At 44.0% G+C, this 13,668-nt stretch overlaps 1 protein-coding gene across 1 annotated transcript in view; it reads left to right on the top strand.

The window, feature by feature from the left end:
• The window catches only part of SPATA13 (spermatogenesis associated 13), a 150,931-nt gene that overhangs the window by 209 nt on the left and 137,054 nt on the right, over positions 1–13,668 (top strand). The gene's annotated exons all lie outside the window — the stretch shown is intronic.

Below are 13,668 nucleotides of genomic sequence, written 5' to 3'. Positions count from 1 at the left end.
TTTCATAGCCCGAGGACGCCCTGCTCCGTCCTCCTGGCCGCTTCTCGGGGCCGCCCGGGCTGCCCACCTGTTGGTGCCCTGCAGTGGTTGCTCGGCGACACCCCCCTCACCCTCCAGGTTCCGCCAGCGGCGTTGCCCCCGGGGAGCGCGTGCAGCCGGTGCTCCTGGAAGAGGCCCTTTCCGGCACGATTCGTTCGGGGATTACCCTGAAACTTTACCCGGAGCTCCCGAATCGCTGGGCCTGGCCCTCGAGGTTGCGCGGGGAGCGCGGACAAAGGTTCGGGGAGCCTGGTGCGGCGGGTATTCCCTTCACGGCTCTGCTTCCTCCGGTGGCGTGACCGGTGCGGCCGGCCCCGGCCCAGGTCTGCTGCAGCTGGCGGCCCTACAGCGGATGCGGTCGGAGAACTTAGTTTTTTGAAAGCAAGTTTCTCCTCAGGTCCCAGCTGGGTCTCATTTCACGAGAAAGACCAGTGGGACCCGGTGTCTGTCGCCTCTGAATTGGAGGGAGTTGCTGGAGTTGGTTTGATTCCAGTTGTGGTTGACGTGGTGCGGGAATTTGCATACTAGCCCCAGGAAGGTAGAAGCCAGCAGGGCTGCCCACGTCAGGGGGAACTCGGGTGACCTGTGCTGGCGGGCCACCCATCTGACTGCGCAAAGTTACAGAGCCTGAGCAAATTTCTCCTCCCTCCAAGTGCGAAAAAACAAACCAAACCAAAGCAGACAAACAAAACTCTCTGGGTTAGTTGCTTCCCAGCATTGGATGATAATGTTAATAATAGAACAATAATTTGAATTTAGTGAGCACTTATTACCAAGGCTATCCAAAATCAAACCCCAACTCACCCCCGCCAGGTTTTCTCTGCACCTCATCTCATTTTCTGTGTTTCCTGGTGTTTTCTTCCCCATAACCCCCCTTCAGAGCTCCCAGTTCTTTGCTTTCCTTTGCTAACAGGCACAGAAGTCTCACTCCATTTTATTTTTCCACCTTTCATAACAAGTGCACCTTTTCTCTTCATGTCCCCCAACTTGCAAACCTCCTCACTCCATTGTTCTCCTTCCTGGTGCCTGTTAATTATGCACTCCTCCCTGTGCTGCCGAACCTCGTTTCTCTGCCCCCACATCCTTAAGAGGTTTATGTGACTATTTCTTAGCCCATATTGTAATTTTCAGTTACCTCCTTCGGTCCCCCAAATTTGCCATCTTCCTTCCACCCAGGATGATTATCTGCTTTTTTATTTGTGCTATGCATGTGCAGGCATCTTGATTCTCTCCCCAGTTTCTCCCACATGGTGCTTTCTTGCCTTTTACCTACTTCTCCTCCACAAGTGCTTTCCCTGCTGCTGCCTTCACAGCACACCTTGTTTCAGTTTCTTTTGTTGTAATTTTTCTATGCCACCACCATCCCTCGGTTCCTTGTCCTCTTTTTTTTTTTTAAAGATTTTATTTATTTATTAGAGAGAGAGAATGAGAGATAGAAAGCACGAGAAGGAAGAGGGTCAGAGGGAGAAGCAGACTCCCCGCTGAGCAGGAAGCCCGATGTGGGACTCGATCCCGGGACTCCAGCATCATGACCTGAGCCGAAGGCAGTCGCTCAACCAACTGAGCCACCCAGGCGCCCCGGTTCCTTGTCCTCTTTTCCAATCAGTACTCCATTACTTTGTGGACATCTTAATTTCAGACCGCCTGAAAGGGTCAGGAGGTAGAGGCAGGGAGCCGCTTCCCCTTCCCCAGGAGTGCCCTGAGTTTCAGGACCTTCCTCTCTGCTCTAGTATCATATACATAGTTATTGAATTATGTTACTATTGATATCAATACAAATGTACTTATTAAACACTTAGTCTGGGCCAGGCACTCTTCTGAGGGATTTACATGCAATAATACCTCATTAATCCTCCTCAGATCCCTGTAACGTAGATACTCTTACTCTCTTCATTTTACAGATGAGACAAGAGAGGCTGAGAGAAGTAACAGGCCCGATTTCTCATGGTTCTGTAGTGGTGGAGCCCTCAGCCAGGTGCTGAGCTTCTGTGCCGTAGGAACTTCTGAACTCAGACATGGGCTGGGATTTGGCTTTGGAAATGAGGTCATTATTTGCACGTTTTATTTAGTCTACAGTTTCCACCAGTTGAGGGCATATTATCTATACCTGTAGAATAGTGCAGGGGGAAAACCTAATGCCTAATGTCCTTTGGAAAGACTGGGGACACTGCCCGAGCTGACTGTCAATTCAAGCTTGCTTTCAGTCGGCTTCCTGAAGAGAATACACTGGTCCCCTTAGCTACAGGGGGACTAGAAGAAAGATTGTTGCCAACCGTCTCCTGTGCACTGAGTGTTGAGATCCACTTTAGATAGCTGGCCAGACCTCTAGGGTCCCCCCGTGATAGCCCTGTGATTTTATGAGTCTTGTTTATTTCTATTTCATTATATAATCTTAAATTATATAATATTCAAATATTTCCTTATTGGTCTTCACCTTCCTGAAAGTTGGAGGCAGATATTTCCCCTTTTGCAGATACTGAAGCAGAGTGTAGGTAAAGTTTTATGCTTTGTTAGCTGGAAGGGATCTACACTCCACAGATGAGGAAACTGTGACCCAGAGAAGTAAAATGACGTGTCCAAGGGAAAGCAGCAGTCTCCAAAGGACAGGAGACCTGGCTTTAGGTCCTAGATCTGTTGATCTCTGGTCCAGGGCTCTTCATGCCTGGCCCCACAGCTTGGTGGGTTGACCTCTCTGCTTGCTGCTGAAAACAATGAACCTTCTTTCCTTTTCCTTTCCGAGCTAAGAGAGGCTTTGGGAGGATTCATTTAAAATAGAAATTGTCAGTGGTTTTTCTGGGTGTTTTTTTGTTTTGTTTTGTTGGTTTTTTTTTTTTTGTCTGAAAGCTAAACACTTAAAAATGTTTGCTCTTGAGATATGTAATGGCATAAATGGGATCATAAAATCACGGAAGTATAAATTCAGAAGTTTTAGAAAGAAGTAATTTTGTTATTTCCAAAACATCAGGAAGGAACACCAAATGTACATTGCTTTCTAGAGGCAAATCATATCATACATGGCAGTTTGAAGATCTGTAACTGTAATGTTTAATTGTATTTTCCATTTGCAGACAGCAATGCATTAGGTACAAAGTGCTCACATGATTTCCTTCATCCTTGTGTCTCCAATGAAACAGAAGTGAAGGGGGAGAGCATGTCAGGTCAGTTTTTATTTCTGTGTTGGCACTGCCATGCTCTCCCCCTTCTCTTGGACTGGGACTTCCACCCATGCCCTCCTGATTCCCAGCTCCTGCCTATTTATTTATTTATTTATTTTTAAAGATTTTATTTATTTATTTGAGAGAGAGAATGAAAGAGAGAGAGAATGAGAGAGAGAGAGCACATGAGAGGGGGGAGGGTCAGAGGGAGAAGCAGACTCCCTGCCGAGCAGTGAGCGTGATGCGGGACTCGGGACTCGATCCAGGGACTCCAGGATCATGACCTGAGCCGAAGGCAGTTGCTTAACCAACTGAGCCACCCAGGCGCCCCTGCCTGTCTATTTAATGCCTTCCCCCTAGGAACCCTCAGGGAACCTGGAGGGTAGTATTTACCCATGCTGCTCAACTCATTCTGTATCAGTCTTTCTTGACAGAATTAAACCCTAATGCCCTAAGGTATACATTGTATGTAATTAACTTCCCTCTGATGCTTCTAGAATGAGAAGGGGGGTTAGGTTCCATCCTTGGGAGAACTGAGGGAATAGTCGCTCAAATAGTTATCTGTGTTCTGTGGTTGAGATGAGGATCATTAGAACTGAAGAGCAAGTTAGGTTTCCCTGCTCCCCTTTCGCAGTTGAGAAAATGGGATGTGAGGAACGTTGTCATGGCCAAAGCCCCATAAGGAAGTGACAAGATTGAGATTGGAGCACCGGGCTGCCTGGCTCAGGGCATCTGGGTGTATGCTTCCATGTGTGTGTCTCCCTGTGCCTTGTAACTCCCTCAGGCAGAGGCTTTTACGAACTCCGTGTTTCCTGCTTGCTGAGCTGCTGATGCAACATGAGAGGCAGGGGCAGGGCTCAGAGGAGTGCTGGGGCCCATCCCTGTCTGTCTCATTTGGGGTGCACATGGCGCTTTGTCACTGCCTGAGAGGACACCCGGGAGCTGCAGCAATGCTGGGAATGGAGAGAGGATGTTCTAGGTTTCTAATACATGGCAGTGACTGTGGTCAGAATGTCCACATTTGTGGATACAGGTAATGCCCCATCCTGCGGTCCTAATGTTCAAGTGTCCTGGACATAGAACTGTTACCTCATCTTAACTAGGACCTTCAAGGACCCAATTTCTCGGTCAGTTATAACCTCCGCCCGTTTCCCTGCAGTAGGACCACTCTGTGTCATTGTGGAAGAAATGAGAACTCAACATTGTAATTTCAGGGACCATGTGCCTGACTCAAAATATCCGAGCGCTCTTGCCTGCCAGATCTGGACTGGAACCTTCCCCTGCCTCCCAGCCTCACTCTCTGGATTCAGCCAGACTGGCGAGCTCTGAGAGGACTCTGCATAGCTAACTTGGAAGAAGGGGGCAGCCAGTCTTTCCCCCAGTCACCATTAACACCATGACAGAGTTTGTTCTCTAAGATTGGTGAGCTGTCCTTGGAGAAAAATAGAACACAGGTCTGAAATGACCAGACAGACTGGAAAGTGTTGGTGGAGGGAGGCAGCCTGCAGGAAAGTGGGAAACTGGGATCTTTGCTCATGGTCTAGGGCAGGTGCAAGGGGAGGGCGAGTCCAAGATTTTATTGTCTTAAAACAGAGGGGCAGGAGGCCAGGAATGAGATGCGTTCCTGCTACTGGAACTTTGATCACAGTCTTTCGTAGAAATTATCATTCTATATAATCTAAACAGTGAGCAGTCTCGTACTTGAGTGTTAAAATTACAATTCAGTCACATTAAACACATTTCTGAGGTTAGGCCCTAGTACTTAACCACCACGTATGATACACAGAGAGATGAGTGAGTCCTGAGTCCTAAAACAACTTACACATGTACATTGAAACATCCAATTTATACATTGGAATCATCTATAGCTGTGAGAAAACCAGCTCCTACTTCAGAAATCTCCATTTCCACCCTTCCCGGTGGAATGACGTGCTCACATGTGCACACTTACTGTGTGTACCTTTTATGTGCCAGGCCTGTGCTGGATGCTGAAGATGGAAAGAGGCATCAGAAACAGCCATGGTCCTCGAGGAGGCTCACATTCCTGTCCAGTGGGAGAGGTAGATGTGTGAAAGGAAAGTCTTGAAACGTGTAGCAGGTGTAGTGATCAGTTTATGGGGAGGGGGTTTAGGGAGCACATGAGAGATCTTGGATCCAGGAAGACTTCCTGGAGGAGGAGTTAACTACAGCCTGGGCTGAATGGGATGAGCAGGTTGGGGAAGGAGCTGATAGAAGGAGGCATAAGACAGATGGATTCAGCCAGATTGAATAAGCAGAGGTGGGGAGACAGACTTCAGCTCGGTGACGCTAGGGACTCTGAACACTTCTGCATGGCTGTAGCTCCCAGCTTATCATTTATGACCGTTAGGGAGTCTAGAGCAGTGGTTTTGCCTCAGTATCATTTGGGGATTTGTCAGAAGAGCAAATTCTAGGGCTTTCCCTCAGACCTATTGAGAGCTTCAGAAGGCCAAAGTTTGAGAACCACTGTTCTAGAACATGTGCTTTCCAGAGGTCCTAAACAGTTAATCTTCATGGCTACATGATAAGCTTTTCAGAAAGTGGAAACTCTGTTCCTACGTGGTTGGATTGGGTAGGATTTTCCTCAGGTCCACAGCCGCCCTCCTGTCCTGCATTTCTTTGCCCAGTGTATGTACATTCTCACAATTTCTTCTGCTCCCCCTACTTCATTTCATTGCACACTACTGATTTATATTATCTCTCTAATACCTCTACCTGACATCATTTCTTAGTGTTTGGCAGTAGGCCAACTGAGTTCAGATCCCAACTTTGCTATGTGATCTTGGGAAGGCACTAACTTGTCTGTGCCTCAGTTGCCTTATCTGAAAAATGTACGTAGTAATAGAACCCAGCCCATAGGTAAGCATTTCAAACTTTGCTGCACATTGGAATTACCCAGGGTTTTTTTTTTTTTAAAGTTGATACCTATTCCCACCCCAAATATTGTGATTGGTTTTGGGTGTGACCTAGGCATTGGAATTTTTAGCAGCTTCCTATGTGCAGCGAAGTTTGGGAATCACTGTGGTCGGCTGTTGGGAGGATGAAATGAGTCCATTCTTGCTTAGCAGAGTGCCTGGTGCGTAGCAGTTAAGTGCTTCGTATACATCTGTTGGCGGAGGCGCTGATGATTTTCTGGCAGCAGGAGGAGAGATGAGCCATTTCAATTGTTTGTTGCATACTTGTTGATTGTCAAATGCTTGTTGGTTTAGAGATCTCTTAGTGGTCCCGTCTTTTGTTCTGAGAGTTGAGAGGTGAAATAGCCCAATGCCGTGGATCTCCACATCTAATTCTCCAAGCCCTCTCTTTGCAAAGATACAAGGGTCATGTTGTAAACAGAGCGTGTCCTCCCCCACAGCCTCACCAGCCCTGGGCACCATTTTCCCACCTCTGTGTGGAAAAACTTGAATTTTTGGAATATAACCAGATTCTAAAATCATGAAGTAACAATGCTTTACAACATGGAGGGGGATTACTTAATAGTTAGGTACCATTACTGTCTACATTTTTCAGATAAGGCAGCTGAAACACAGGTAAATGCCTTCCCAAGGTCACACAGTTAGCAAGCAGCAGAATTGGGATCTGAACCCAGTTTATTTTGTACCCACTCTAATCTGTCATTTGTACCTGAATGCCAGTTTTCTTTTTTTTTAAAGATTTTATTTATTTATTTATTTGAGAGAGAGAATGAGAGAGAGAGAGCATGAGAGGGGGGAGGGTCAGAGGGAGAAGCAGACTCTCTGCTGAGCAGGGAGCCCAATGCGGGACTCGATCCCGGGACTCCGGGATCATGACCTGAGCCGAAGGCAGTCGCTTAACCAACTGAGCCACCTAGGCGCCCTGAATGCCAGTTTTCAAACCTGGAATAAATTTTTAGACTTGGTCTCTCTTTGGCACGAATCTATTTTCTAGGATCTAAGTGTCGCTATATCCTGAATTATGTATTTCTAACCATTCCTTGAAAGGATGTATAATCTTTCTGCCTGCCCTGTCTTGTCACATACATTAAATCAACCTTCATTCATTGTTTTATTAATTTGACAACTATTGATGAGCAGCTGCTTTGCACCAAACAGCCAAGCTAGCAAGTTTATTCCTTCTTTTCCTCCTGTGAAGGGAGAAACCTGTCTCTCTATCAGCATGTGTAAGTGTTTCGGTTTTGATTTATAACTACAGCCTTTTCTATACTTGTCTTCTTTGGTGACATAATCCCTCAACTTTTAATAATGGAACATATGAAGGACATTTTTCCTGTTGATTTCATGGGCCTTCCTTGAACCCTGCTGAGATTAATTAAGCCAAACCCCATGCAACAATTATTCTAATATATCCTGGCGAGTTATTAAAATGTAGGTTGCCCGGGACCAGGAGGCTCGAGTTAGTGAGCCACAGTTAGTACCCCCAGAATGAAATCGGTGATGCAGTGTAAGTTCTGTGGGTTTGTCATATCTTTTAGCCTAGAATCAGTCCTAGTAGTGTGGCCAAGCTAAATAAAGAAATGAGAAATAGGTGAATTCATATCTCAGATTTCTGATTTGTTCTCTTTCTTAAAAAAGATGATGTGTTTGGTTTTGTTTTCTGTGTAGGGCATGCAAGTAATTGGTGTTTCCTGTGAGATTGGCCCTGGGACATTGAAGTGTGTGCTGCAAATGGAGATAATTGATTCACTATATTTGTTCTGCTGCCTGATTACTAAGTGAAAATCTACCACTGGGGAAACTTTTGTATAGCCAGACACAGGTGGCTCAGTATTATGGTAAAGACTAGCCTCCATTGTGTGCTTTTACCATTATCACTCCAGTTACTCACGGACTGAATAGGCTTTAGAAATACAGGCCTTCAGAGGACTTGTCCTTGCTTAAATGTTCCATGGATCCTTCTGAAATAACATCCCCCAAACCCTCACTGAAAACAGTAAAGAAGGCAGGGATATATTAATATCTCCGCTTTAGTTATATTCAAAAGGATTATATATTTAAAATGAGAACGGTTCAAAGTACATTTTGGTTTTAAACATTTGAGGTTAACAATCCAAAATAAGCTAGGAAAAATAAGTAAAATATTCTCTAAAATGGTATGTTTTAAAATCTGCTAGACCTGTTTTCTCTACCTTTGACTTTTCTGAAACAAATCTAAACTCCCCAGCAATTGCTTGGCTCATCTTACCGATGAGCCTACTTGTTTTACCAAATCCAGTTCAGCTCTAGCGTTAGAGCGTCTCTCTCTGTGTCCTTAGGCCACTTTCCAGAACTATTGTGTCCTATACTTCCTAGAAAAGGATTGGGTACTTTATGTGCCAGCTTCAGTTCCTGGCCATGATCTGTGGTGTGCCTGTGCACATGTCCGTCCGTCCGTCCGTGTGTGTGTGAGTGTGTGTGACGGGGGGCTGTATATGCTGGAGCCAAAGTAACATACTCTGTTGTACAGTGTGACATGGAGTGAGCTCCTAATTACATAAAAGTTCCCTTCTAAGTCGAGTCTTAGACTCCTGGCCTCACTAAGTAAATGAATCTGTGGAATTCTGAATAAGGAAAGTGGCAGCTTTTCTTGAACACTTAGTTTTTTAATGACAAGTCATGGCAAGGTGTGGCTAAGAAGAGTGATTTATAAACTTGCGGCTTGTGGGATCAGGCTGACTGGGTTATATTCATACCTTCAAGTGCTGTCCTTGCCATCCGGCACCGGTATAATCAGCTCTGTTCTGTGTTGAGCCATCTGGAGGCAGACACTTGTCTCCAGGCTCAGCTTTTGAAATGCCATGCACCTGGCAGAGTGTCCTGTGCTTCTGCACTGTCAGGATGGCTCCTGGATAATGACGATGCTCTGCTCCTTGAGACATAGGGACCATTCATTCATAAATGCAGATGCAGTTCGGGCCAGGGTGAGGCACTGTGCTGAGTGCACACTTATAAGGTCGAGTCTGTTGTAACTCTGGCAGAGCTTAGCCCTCCTGCCCCCCTGCTGCTAGTCTCACCCTTTCTCATTAGATCTCACTCTTGGATGGGAGGAGAGTGATGAAGGTTAGTTTCCTCTAGGCTTTTCTTTCTGGGCTAGAATCTTCTTCCAGGGCAGTGGAGCTCAGGAGAAGTGACAGAGTAAATGTATGCTTTCTTCTGTCTGTCAGTGGTTCTGCTGGAAGATCATCTGTGCTTCTCCTAACTCCACTCAAAATTAGGAAAAATACCCAGGGCTCTGAGAATGGTCTGCTTTCCTTCTAACGTAGAAGAAACTTGGAGGAGGAAGCAAGAACTGTTTCTGCTTTTCCTAATCTTTATTTCTAATCTGACCCCTCATCCGAGGGGTTCACCCTGAAAGGGTGATGACCCAGAAACCTTCAAGTGGTATACAGAGGCGAGAATGACCTAGCATTACAAGGTCAGTGCTTACAGGTGGGTAGGTCAGAGCATACAAAAGTGCCACCACTGCCTAAATATGTCTTGATTTGGTAGCATGGTTAACTTACATTTTCATTCTAGCACATCTGAAGGAAGGTTATCGCATTGACTTCCTGGGGGCTGTTTTCAAGCCTGCTGAGATTAATTAAATCAAACCCCATGTGACAATTATTCTAAACCAAAGTGGTTTATTAAATTTTGGTGCATGCTGGACTACTGAATTGAAATTATTCAAGTAGATGATTACAGTTTTGTTGATTTCATGCTATAGGAGTTTAATACCCTTTTTTCTATTTTTATGGGCAGATACTGCCAATCTCTTAGTTTTTCTTTCCTGCTGGGATGAAGAATCTCTAAAGGAAGAAGGAAATGGCCTATCGGCAGTAGACAGTGCTGTTTTCTTGGCTTTCCTGGAAAGGGATCTCTGTAGAGGCCAGGTCTTACTCTCTACACAGTGCAGGTTGGGGATTTTTGAGAACCCTTTGTGTCACTTGGAACACTTTTCTTCTGAGATGAAGATAGTGGGTATCTGTGCAGATCAGTCTGGGATAAAGAACGTTGTGAAAGGAGACCTGGCTCAGCAGGAGGGTTCCCAGTCCCTCGCCATACTGAGCTGGGACAGCCACCTTCTCTGTGTATGTCCAGGTCACCTGGGAAGACCTGGGAAGCACTTTAGTTGTTAGTGAGAGAAGATTTAAAAAACACAAAACTCTTGAAATCATGTGTTTTTGTCACTGTTTCTTCCAAACGGAAGAGTGTTCTTTTATATGATTGTTTAAAGAGAACTGGATCCCCCAGCGACCAGTTATGATACATGGCTGGTTACAAATCTTCCTCTGCCATGGTCTAAACTCATCACTGCAGGACTCAGAAAGAATAAGCTTGGAATGCGCTTCTCATGGGTTATTAGTTAGAAAGAGAGGCCCCCACTGGGAGAATCCTATAGCTGTCTCCTCAGATGAGTGAGAAATTCAGAATTGTGGCAGGACCACCCACTCACTAACTGCTCACTTGGAGACCTGGATGGTTTCAGATTCCCAGGAAAGCGACTGTTGTGTCACCTGAGGGCAAAGGGACTTGGGAAGCATTGCCCATTGGCTACCTTATGTTTTCAGGGTTGCCATTTGGCAAGAGGGGAAGGAAGATGATGAAGTAGTGATCCTCATCTCAGAACCTACAGGGCAGATCTGATGGCATCGGCTGCTTTCATGTGGAGGACAGAGCAAGGAGAATCTGTGCTGGGAAGACTGTCTGTCACTGATGTGTCTCATGTATGGCGTTATGACTACAGTGCCCCTTGCTTCTCCCACAGTGTGATGCAGGTAACAGTAGAAATGTCTCAAGGGTTAGGTGAATGGTTTCAAAGGAAGTGGGATAGAGAGAGCTGATAATTACCGATGGCCTAACAAGCAGGTGGCCATACCTGCTTGCGGGTGCATGACTGGGTAATCTATGCTGGAATTCATACAGACTTCTGGTATTGGTCCGAGGTTCTCCTTCTGAACCTGTCTACATCCATTGTGGCAATATTCAGCAAAAAGGCATACCCAAATCCCAGTGATTGGTTATGTGGAAGACAATGGTACATAAGTTGTTTTCATTAACTAGAGTGAGGTTGGTAAAAGTGGACATCTGACAGAGAAGAGGCAGGAGTTTGCTGAAGAAGGGAGTGGGGATCTGAGAGTTAAGGCAATATATATTGTATTTGTGAAGAGTTTTAAATTCTTGTTTATTAATTTTTTAATTGAACTTTTCATTTTGTGACAATTGTAGATATACATGTATAATTGTATGTAGATATGCATGTAGATATACATACACATATACAAATGTAGTACAGTGATATTTACGTGATACCGTACAGCATCACAACTGACATCGATACAGTCAAGATACAGACATTTCCCATCACCATGAGGATCCCTCATGTTATCCTTTTATGGCCACACCCACTTCTCTCCTGTCCCCACTCCTTCCTTTCCTTCTAGCAACCACTAATTTGTTCTCCATATAATTTTGTCATTTAAAAAATGTTAGAAAATTGGAACATAGTATGTTTGGGATTGCTTTTCTCACTCAGCATAATTTTCTGAAGATACTAGTCCTTTAGACATGTGGTTTGCAAATATGCTCTCTGACTAGTTTTCCCTTTTAGCTCTTAACCAGGTTCTTTGCAGAATAGAAGTTTTTCATTTTGACGAGGTCCAATTTATTGATTTGTTTTCCCTTTTATGGATCATGTTTTCTCATGTCAAGTCTAAAAATAAGAACTCTTTGAAGATTTTCTTCTATTTTTTTAAGTTTTATAGTTTTACATTTTAAATTTGAATTTATGATCCCTTCAGAATGCCTCGGTGGCTTAGTCGGCTAAGCATCTGCTTTTGGCCAGGGTCATGATCCCAGAGTCCTGGCATCAAGTCCCACATCGGGCTCCTTGCTCACTGGGGAGCCTGCTTCTCCCTCTGCCTCTGCAGTGTTCTCCCGGCTTGTGCTCTCAATCTCTGACAAAAATCTTTAAATTTATGATATTTTGAGCTTTTGTGTAAGGTGTGAGATTTAGGTCATGATCTTGGTGGTTTTGTTTGTTTGTTTTGTTTTGCTTTTTTTTTTTTTTTTGCCTGTGGATGTCTAGTTGCTCCAGCACTTTTTTGTTGAAAAGGCTATCCCTCTTCCATTTAGTTGCTTTGCACCTTTATAAAAGATCACTGGGCAAATTTGTGTAGGTCTTTCTCTGGGTTCTCTTTTCTGTCCCATTGAGCTATGTGTCTATACCTCAGCCCGTATCACAGTGTTGATTCCTGTAGTTATGAGTCTTGAAATTGGATGGACTGATTCCTCTTATTTTATTTTTATTTTTCAAAATTGTTTTAGCAATCCTAGCTCCTTTCCCTTTCTATATAAATTTTAGAATAATCTCTTATCTACAAAAAATCTTGCTGGAATTTTGGGAAAATCAGCATCTTTAGTGTTGAGTCTTTCAATCAATAAACATAGGGTGTCTTTCCATTAATTTTGTCATCATTGTGTAGTCTTCAGCATATAATTCCTGTTCATGATTTAGATTTATACCTATTTCATTTTTTGAGTGATTGTAAATAGTATTGTATTTTTTATGGACATAAAATTAGTATGTAATATTATATAAGTTTCAAGTGTGCAACATTATAGGTTGACATCCGTATGCTTTATGAAGTGATCACTGCTAAAAGTCTAGTTACCATCCATCACCATACAATTGACCTCCTTCACCCATCTTGCACCTCCAACCCCCTCCCCTCTGGTAACCACCAATTTATTCTCTGTATCTGTGAGCTTGTTTTTGTTTTGTTTGTTTGTTTACTTAGATTTCACATATGAGTGAAATCATATGGTGTTTGTCTTTATCTGTCTGACTTATTTCACTTAGCCTAATACCTTCAAGGTCCATAATGGTATTGTATTTTTAATTTTTTTTAAAGACTTTATTTATTCATGAGAGACAGAGAGAGAGAGAGGCAGAGGGAGAAGCAGGCTCCCAGGGAGCAGGGAGCCCGATGTGGGACTTGATCCCAGGACCCTGGGATCATGACCTGAGCCAAAGGCAGACACTTAACCATCTGAGCCACCCAGGTGCCCTGTATTTTTAATTTTGATGTCCATGTGTTCATTGCTGTATAAAGAAATACAGTATGTTTTTTGGTATGTTTAGCTTGTATCTTGCAGCTAGCAGAGCTCATTCATTAGCTGTAGGAATTTTTTTGTAGATTCCTTGGGATTTTCTATGTAGACAGTCATGTCCTCTATAAATAGGGATGGTTTAATTTCTGTCTTTCCAATCCATACGCCTTTTATATTTTCTTGCCTTACTGCACTGGCTAGAACTTCTAGCATTATGTTGGGTAAGAGAGTGGTGAGAGCAAACATCCTTGTCTCTTGTTTCTGATCTTAGGAGAAAAGCATCCTGTCTTTCACAGGCTTTTGGTTGATACTCTTCAGCAAGTTGAAAAAGCTCCCCTGTATTCCTGTTTTTTTGTTTGTTTGTTTTTTAATGATGAATGGGTATTGAATTTTATCAGATACTTTTT

This window comes from Eumetopias jubatus, unplaced genomic scaffold, assembly GCF_037043125.1.
Source record: "Eumetopias jubatus isolate StellerSeaLion01/CBP00866 unplaced genomic scaffold, mEumJub1_p1.0 scaffold_3, whole genome shotgun sequence".
NCBI lineage: Eukaryota > Metazoa > Chordata > Mammalia > Carnivora > Otariidae > Eumetopias > Eumetopias jubatus.
The sequence above is the reverse complement of the archived record's forward strand: the minus strand, read 5'-3'. Positions and strand labels throughout refer to the sequence as shown.